The following is a 9,368-nucleotide window of genomic DNA, read 5'->3' as shown; positions in this document are numbered from 1 at the left end:
GAGAGAACCCACCAGAACATTGACCACATGGAGAGAACTCATCAGAACAATGACTACATGGTGAGACAAAGAGAGAGACTGGCATGTGCAGGTTGAACTGAACCCTACTAAACCATGTCACCATCAGACCTCACACATCTGTTGTGACCCTCTGACCTTTCTCATTGAAGGCGTTGCCAGGCAAGCAGGAAGTTGCTGGGTTTGGAGGTGAGCATCCATCCTCCACGGTGGCTGGTTCAGGTGGGGGCACCCTGGAGAGACGCCATGGCCTCAACATACACCCTGACCAGCTCCTGTAGAGGTCCTCCAAACACCAGTAGTAGTCTGGAACAACAGAACACATCACCGTTACACAGCGTAGTTAACACACCACCGTTTACACACAGCATAGTTAACACACCACCGTTTACACACAGCGTAGTTAACACACCATCGTTTACACACAGCATAGTTAACACACCACCGTTTACACACAGCGTAGTTAACACACCACAGTTAACACACCACTGTTTACACACAGCGTAGTTAACACACCACAGTTTACACACAGCGTAGTTAACGCACCACCGTTTACACACAGCGTAGTTAACCCCCCACAATTAACGCACCACAGTTAACACACCACAGTTTGCACACAGCGTAGTTAACACACCATTTACACACAGCGTAGTTAACTCACCACAGTTTACACACAGTGTAGTTTACACACCACAGTTAACACACCACAGTTTACACACAGTGTAGGTAACGCACCACCATATACACACAGCGTAGTTAACGCACCACAGTTTACACACAGCGTAGTTAACACACAGCGTAGTTAACGCACCACAGTTTACACACAGCGTAGTTAACACACAGCGTAGTTAACACACCACAGTTTACACACAGCGTAGTTTACACACAGCGTAGTTTACACACAGCGTAGTTTACACACAGCGTAGTTAACACACCACCGTTTACACACAGTTTACACACAGCGTAGTTAACACACAGCGTAGTTAACACACCACAGTTTACACACAGCGTAGTTAACGCACCACAGTTTACACACAGCGTAGTTAACGCACCACAGTTTACACAGCGTAGTTAACACACAGCGTAGTTAACACACCACCGTTTACACACAGCGTAGTTAACACACCACAGTTTACACAACAACACAGTAAACAACTGCAAATTGATCAGTCTGGAAGCTTGTCATTAAATACACTCGCAAAGGGCCAACTATGCTGCACACTGTGAAAAGTTAACATACATACATTCTCTCCGCCTCCCCTCTCTCTCACACACACACACACACACACACACACACACACACACACACACACACACACACACACACACACACACACACACACACACACACACACACACACACACACACACACACACACACACACACACACACACACACACAGAGTGGTTGGGAGTCAGACACTGTCTGTCCGTGGGGGCTGTGGCATGTTTGACGTACCAGCCAGATGAGAGTCTATGTTTAGATGTTCAGCCTGCTGTGCTTAGATTATACCATGTGATCTGCTGGGGGGCTCCACACGTGTGAGTCATGGGTTTGTGCATATCCTTTTGTGTGTCATTTGTGTGGTGTGTGTGTGTGTCATTGTCACCTCTGATTCAGGAGCAGAGGGCTTTGGGCTCAGGGACTCAGGATACACACCCAGGACAGGAGGAACCAGACAGGTGTCAGGGAGAGAGGGGTGGGGCAGACGGGTGTCAGGGAGAGAGGGGGTGGGCCCAGACGGGTGTCAGGGAGAGAGGGTGGGCCCAGACGGGTGTCAGGGAGAGAGGGGTGGGCCCAGGCGGGTGTCAGGAGAGAGGGGTGGGCTGTTCCAGTCAGTGTGAGAGTAAAGAAGAGAGTGGTGGAGTATTTCTGGTGTCAAAGTATCTGAATGAAAATCATTCCTTCCATCTTCTCATCCTAGTTTACCAGACAAGACAAGCGGTGTGAATACCCTTCACTACACCGTCTACACTCCAAAATAGAACCCTATTCTCTATACCGTCTACCTCCTAAATAGAACCCTATTCTGTACACTGTCTACCTCCTAAATAGAACCCTATTCTGTACACCGTCTACCTCCTAAATAGAACCCTATTCTCTACACTGTCTACCTCTTAAATAGAACCATATTCTCTACACTGTCTACCTCCTAAATAGAACCCTATTCTGTACACTGTCTACCTCTTAAATAGAACCCTATTCTCTACACTGTCTACCTCTAAATAGAACCCTATTCTGTACACGAACCTACCTCTTAAATAGAACCCTATTCTCTACACCGTCTACCTCTTAAATAGAACCCTATTCTCTACACAACCTCTTAAATAGAACCCTATTCTCTACACCGTCTACCTCTTAAATAGAACCCTATTCTCTACACTGTCTACCTCTTAAATGAACCCTATTCTCTACCCAAATCTACCTCTTAAATAGAACCCTATTCTCTACAATCTACCTCTTAAATAGAACCCTATTCTCTACACTGGAACCTTGTTTCTCCTAAATAGAACCCTATTCTGTACACTGTCTACCTCTTGAATGAGACCTGTTCTGCACTGTCTGCCTCCTAAAATGAGACCCTATTCTGTACCTCTACCTCTTACCTATTCTCACATAGTCTACCTCTTAAATAGAACCCTATTCTGTACACTGTCCTCTTAAATGAACCCTATTCTCTACACCGTCTCACCTCCTAAATGAGACCCTATTCTGTACACTGTCTACCTCTTAAATAGAACCCTCATTCTCTACAATCGCTTCACTCTAAACAGAACCCTATATTCTGTACACTGTCTACCTCTTAAATAGAACCCTATTCTCTACACTGTCTACCTCCTAAATAGAACCCTATTCTTGTACACTGTCTACCTCTTAAATAGAACCCTATTCTCTCACCCTGTTCACCTCCTAAATAGAACTTATTCTGTACACGCCTACCTCTTAAATAGAACCCTATTCCTCACACCGTCTACCTCCTAACAGAACCCTATTCTGTACACTGTCTACCTCTAAATAGAACCCTATTCTCTACACCGTCTACCTCTTAAATAGAACCCTATTCTGTACACTGTCTACCTCTTAAATAGAACCCTATTCTCTACACTGTCTACCTCTTAAATAGAACCCTATTCTGTACACTGTCTACCTCTTAAATAGAACCCTATTCTCTACACCGTCTACCTCCTAAATAGAACCCTATTCTGTACACTGTCTACCTCCTAAATAGAAACCAATTCTGTACACCGTCTACCTCCTAAATAGAAACCAATTCTGTACACCGTCTACCTCCTAAATATAACCCTATTCTGTACACTGTCTACCTCCTAAATAGAACCCAATTCACTACACTGTCTACCTCCTAAATAGAACCCTATTCTGTACACTGTCTACCTCCTAAATATAACCCTATTCTGTACACTGTCTACCTCCTAAATAGAACCCAATTCACTACACTGTCTACCTCCTAAATAGAACCCTATTCTCTACACCGTCTACCTCCTAAATAGAACCCTATTCACTGCACCGTCTACCTCCTAAATAGAACCCTATTCTCTACACTGTCTACCTCTTAAATAGAACCCTATTCTCTACACTGTCTACCTTCTAAATATAACCCTATTCTCTACCTCCTAAATAGAACCCTATTCTCTACCTCCTAAATAGAACCCTATTCTCTACACTGTCTGGCTCCTAAATGGCACCCTCTATTATAGTGCATTACTTCTGACCAGGGCCCATGTGGCTCGGGTCAAACGTAGTGCACCATGTGGAATAGGCCCCAGTCAGAAATAGTGGACTATGGGAAAAGGGTGCCAGTTGGAACAGAACCTGTGTTTAGAACCAGTTGCCTGCAATCTAACCGGTCATGTCTTGATGTACCATCTCTGAAGCCCGTTCCCCTTGTTCCAGGACAATTGTTCCTATCCGTCTCTTTTTCATGGTCCTTCGAGCCGGATAGGGTTTGTGTACATCCCTACTTTATCAAGGAGGGGTTTGATGTTGTGTACCTGTTGCTGTTTGACCTATGCTTAGTTACACATCCGGTTTGATCTTCACAAAGCATCTCAAAGGGCACTGGTCTAGGACCATTTCTCCATGTTAGGTCAGAATGAATAAGATTACATGGACAGATAACATCCTTCTCTGGGATGCTTTAAAAATACATGCCCAGAATCACTGTTCTCGTGATACGTAGGCCGGCCTTAGCTGTAATAGAGGCCTATACTTGCGTGGGCCAAGAGATACATTGACAGCCCCTCTTCTCTCTGTCCCCTGTGGTATATGGATCAGGGACAGTGTGTATTAAGCGTTTCAGAGTAGGAGTGCTGATCTAGGATCATTTCCTATCTGTCCATTCATTATAATCTAACAAGAAACATGGATACCACATCAGTACTCCTACTCTCAGATGTTTAGTGAATATGGATCCAGATCAGAGTTTATAACCTAGGCCTTTCCCTGCGTGGGCCTAGACTAGATAAACTGAATTCTGCCTCCCCTCTCCCCTCCTCTCCCATCACCCTCCTCCTCCCCCTCTCCCACCTCATCTCCCCCCTCTCCTCTCCTCCCTCATCCTCTCCCCCCTTCCTCTCCTCCCTCCTGTCTTCCTCTCCTCTCCCCCTCCTCCTCTCCACTCCTCCCCTCCCCCTCACCTCTCCCCACCTCCTCCTCTCCTCACTCATCTCCCCCTCCCTCCCTCCTCCCTCATCTCCCCCTCCTCCCTCTCCTCCCTCATCCTCTCCCCCTCCTCTCCACCTCCCTCTCTCCTCTCCACTCCTCCCCTCCCCCTCACCTCTCCCCACCTCCTCCTCTCCTCTCTCATCTCCCCTCTCCTCCCTCCTCCTGTCCTCCTCTTCTCCTCATCTCCCTCCTCCCCTCCCCCTCACCTCTCCCCTCCTCCTCCCCTCTCCCCCTCTCCTCTCACCTCCTCCTCTCCCTCTCCCCTCCCCTCCTCCTCCCACCTCCTCCTCTCCTCTCTATGATCTGTGCTATAGATCAGATCTGTATTGTTTGCTTCCAGCCCGTCAGTGATTCATGGTGGTTTTCTGCCTGACTTGGGAAAGAAAGTCCCAAATTACACCCTATTCCTTATATAGTGCATTACCCATATGTCTTATGGAATGTCTTATGGAGTGTGAGCCTGGCTCCAAAGTAGTGCACTACATAGGAATAGGAGCCATTTGGGACACCTCTTCAGGCTGGGTTGTTGGAATGCCCAAGCAGGCTTATCCGTAAGGCTGTCATCTCTACAGGAGCACTGTTGTGGCTTTGAACACTATCCACCGGCCAAATACCATACAGGATCACCAAGGGGGAGAGCGACTGTGATGTGATCTGGTCCCTCTATTGTTCTGCTCTGCTCCGAGGACAGGCTCATGTTCCCTCCTCCCTAGTTCTATTTTGGACTTATCTGATCTGGGAGCAGCTCCACGTCCAGGCCAGCGGGTTGCTAGGCGACGTGTGTTGTCCCGTCAGGCTGTCCACCTATAGAACTCCAGCCTGGTCCCAGATCTGTTCCCTGTCTTGCTAACCTCGAAGTTGTGTAAAGTACTCAAGTAAAAAAAAAAATACTTGAAAGTACTACTTAAGTAGTCTGTACTTTAATTTACTATTTATATTTTGTCAACTTTTACTTCACTTACATTCCTAAAGGAAATTATTTACTTTTTTACGCCTTACATTTTGAATGCTTATCATGACAGAAAAATTGTCTAATTCACACACATCCCTACTGCCTCTGATATTTCAGCAAATACATTTATTTTTTGAAACTGAAGTATATTTAAAAACCAAATACTTTTATACTTTTACCTCAAGTAGTATTTTACTGTGACTTTCATTTTTACTTGAGTCATTTTCTATTAAGGCATCTTTACTTTACTCAAGTGTGACAGTTGGGTTCTTCCTCCACTATGAAACTCCTGGTCTTGCTAATTCCATTGCCATGACCATAGGAGTTGTCAAGACAGCACAAACAGATCTGGGGACCAGGCTAGCCCCTCTGATGAAGAGATGAAGAGTAGATGCGATGACCTGTGAAGGTGTTGGGGATTACGGCTGGGCGCGAGTCATTTCTGACTGCTATAGGGATTATGGTGTCGGCAGGCATTGTCCGGAAGAAATATGTCCCATTGAGTGATTAGGAGTTTCCACAGACTGCTATTCTCGTCTCTCTGGGACAGGTGTGACAGAGGTGGACAGGTAAGATGGAGGAGATGTGTGATGGAGGAGATAGGAGACAGGGAGGTTTAGGTGGGTGAGGAGGAGTAAGATGGAGGAGACAGGAGGTTTAGGTGTGTGTGTGTGAGAGATGGAGGAGACAGAAGAGGTTTAGTGTGTGTGTGTGTGAGTGAGATGGAGGAGACAGGAGGTTAGGTGTGTGTGTGTGTGAGATGGAGGAGACAGGAGGTTTTGGTGGTGTGTGTGTGTGTGGAGATGGAGGAGACAGGAAGGTTTTGGTGTGTGTGTGTGTGTGTGAGATGGGAGGAGACAGGAGGTTTAGGTGTGAGAGGATGGAGAGACAGGAGGTTTAGGTGTGTGTGTGTGTGTGAGAGATGGGAGGAGACAGGAGGTTTAGGTGTGTGTGTGTGTGAGATGGAGGAGACAGGAGGTTTAGGTGTATGTGTGTGAGAGATGGAGGAGACAGGAGGTTTAGGTGGGCGAGAGAGTGAGATGGAGGAGACAGGAGGTTTAGGTGGGCTGAGGAGGGTGAGAATGACGGAGGAGACAGAGGTTTTGGTGTGTGTGTGTGTGTGTGAGATGGAGGAGACAGGAGGTTTCAGGTGGGTGTGTGTGTGTGAGATGGAGGAGACAGGAGGTTTAGGTGTGTGTGTGTGTGAGATGGAGGAGACAGGAGGTTTAGGTGTGTGTGTGTGTGAGATGGAGGAGACAGGAGGTTTAGGTGTGTGTGTGTGTGAGATGGAGGAGACAGGAGGTTTAGGGGTGTGTGTGTGTGAGATGGAAGAGACAGGAGGTTTAGGTGTGTGTGTGTGTGAGATGGAGGAGACAGGAGGTTTAGGTGTGTGTGTGTGTGTGAGATGGAGGAGACAGGAGGTTTAGGTGTGTGTGTGTGAGATGGAGGAGACAGGATGTTTAGGAGTGTGTGTGTGTGAGATGGAGGAGACAGGAAGTTTAGGAGTGTGTGTGTGTGAGATGGAGGAGACAGGAGGTTTAGGTGTGTGTGTGTGTGAGATGGAGGAGACAGGAAGTTTAGGTGTGTGTGTGTGTGAGATGGAGGAGACAGGAAGTTTAGGTGTGTGTGAGATGGAGGAGACAGGAGGTTTAGGTGGGCGAGGAGAGTAAGTGAGTGAATGTGTCTGTGTGAATGAGAGAAACACCAAACTACTGGTGCTCTCACTATCTCTGAGAGCTCCACAATGCATGGCAATCATTCTACTGCTATTCTATTTTAGTTCCCTTTACTAGGCTTACACTGTATCATAGAAGGTCATGAAGTGATAATATTGTTGGAACCAATGAGGAAGTACTGTATACTATACATCCCTTCTCGCATGGTCAACTAGCACCAACCCTCCATGTCCCCTAACCCTCCAGGTCCCCTAACCCTCCATGTCCCCTAACCCTCCATGTCCCCTAACCCTCCATGTCCCCTAACCCTCCATGTCCCCTAACCCTCCATGTCCCCTAACCCTCCATGTCCCCTAACCCTCCAGGTCCCCTAACCCTCCATGTCCCCTAACCCTCCATGTCCCCTAACCCTCCAGGTCCCCTAACCCTCCAGGTCCCCTAACCCTCCATGTCCCCTAACCCTCCATGTCCCCTAACCCTCCAGGTCCCCTAACCCTCCAGGTCCCCTAACCCTCCATGTCCCTTAACCCTCCATGTCCCCTAACCCGTCCCTTAACCCTCCATGTCCCCTAACCCTCCATGTCCCCTAACCCTCCAGGACCCCTAACCCTCTATGTTCCCTAACCCCCATCTACCCATCCACCCTCCTCTAACCTCCGTGGGTATGTCCCGTCCTCACCTGTGATGAGGGCCTCAGCGGTGGTCATGTGCATCAGGGCTCCGTCGCTGAGGGGCCAGTTGTCAGGGTCCAGTTTCAGAGCCCCAAGGCCCCCCAGAGAGGCCAGCTCTTCCTGGATCTGTGTCCCAGAGGGGCAGCTCTCCCAGCGGCCCTTACGGTAGCCCAGCGCGTCCCCCACCCCGCTAGGACCATCCCAGCCTGGAACTTCTCCATGAGGGTTAGGGCTCAGATGCCCACCAACCCAGACCAAAACAAAGGATGGGCTGTAATGTAGGTTTCATCAGGGCTCTGTCGCTGAGGGGCCAGTTGTCAGGGGTCCAGTTTCAGAGTCTCATAGCTCCCCAGAGAGGCTGTTCTTCCCGGATCTGTGTCCCGAGGCAGCTCTCCCAGCGGCCCTGATGGTGGCCCAGCGTCCCCCACCCCGCCAGGGACCATCCAGCCTGAACTTTCTCCATGAGGGTTAGGCTCAGATGTGCCCACCAACCCAGACCAAAACAAAGGATGGGCTGTAATGTAGAGCCATTAGGAAGACCTAGACTGACGACGCAGCCAGAGGACACAGGCTCCAGGTGGTATTTCTGGTGTCTTCTACGGGTTATAGAGGGACACAGGCTCTAGGTAGACAGTCTCTCACGGGGTTACAGAGGACACAGGCTCCAGGTAGACAGTCTTCACGGGTTATAGAGGACATTATGTCCAGGCAGACAGTCTTCTCATGGGTTATAGAGGACACAGGCTCCAGGCAGACAGTCTCTAATGGCACATAGAGGACACAGGCTCCAGGGTAGACAGTTCTCTAAGGGTTATAGAGGACACAGGCTCCAGGTAGACAGTCCTCTCACGGGTTATAAGAGGACACAGGCTCCAGGTAGACAGTCTCTCTACGGGTTATAGAGGACACAGGCTCCAGGTAGACAGTCTCTCTACGGGTTATAGAGGACACAGGCTCCAGGTAGACAGTCTCCACGGGTTATAGAGGACACAGGCTCCAGAGTGAACAGTCTCCTGCGGGTTATAGAGGACACAGGCTCCAGGTAGACAGTCTCTCTACGGGTTATAGAAGGTTGGGCTCCAGGTAGACAGGTCTCTCTGGGTTTATGAAGGGCTTGCAGGCTCAGGTAGACAGTCTCTCTGGATTTATGGGGACACAGGCTCCAGGTAGACAGTCTCTACGGGTTGCTGAAGACCTGCAGGCTCTGGGTAGACAGTCTCTCTCGGGTTATAGAGGACACAGGCTCTAGGTAGACAGTCTCTCCTCACGGGTTATAGAGGACACAGGCTCTAGGTATACAGTCTCTCTACAGGTTATGAGGCACAGGCTCTAGGTAGACAGTCTCTACGGGTTATAGAGGACACAGG

The 9,368-nt window shown here is 48.7% G+C and overlaps 1 pseudogene; it reads right to left on the bottom strand.

The window, feature by feature from the left end:
• Positions 1-236: 236 nt before the first annotated feature.
• Positions 237-8,222, bottom strand: LOC135534764 (inactive ADP-ribosyltransferase arh2-like; annotated as a pseudogene).
• Between the last annotated feature and the right edge of the window lie 1,146 nt (positions 8,223-9,368).

The sequence above is a fragment of the Oncorhynchus masou genome, unplaced genomic scaffold (genome assembly GCF_036934945.1).
Source record: "Oncorhynchus masou masou isolate Uvic2021 unplaced genomic scaffold, UVic_Omas_1.1 unplaced_scaffold_3941, whole genome shotgun sequence".
NCBI classification, from domain to species: Eukaryota; Metazoa; Chordata; class Actinopteri; order Salmoniformes; family Salmonidae; genus Oncorhynchus; species Oncorhynchus masou.
The sequence above is the reverse complement of the archived record's forward strand: the minus strand, read 5'-3'. Positions and strand labels throughout refer to the sequence as shown.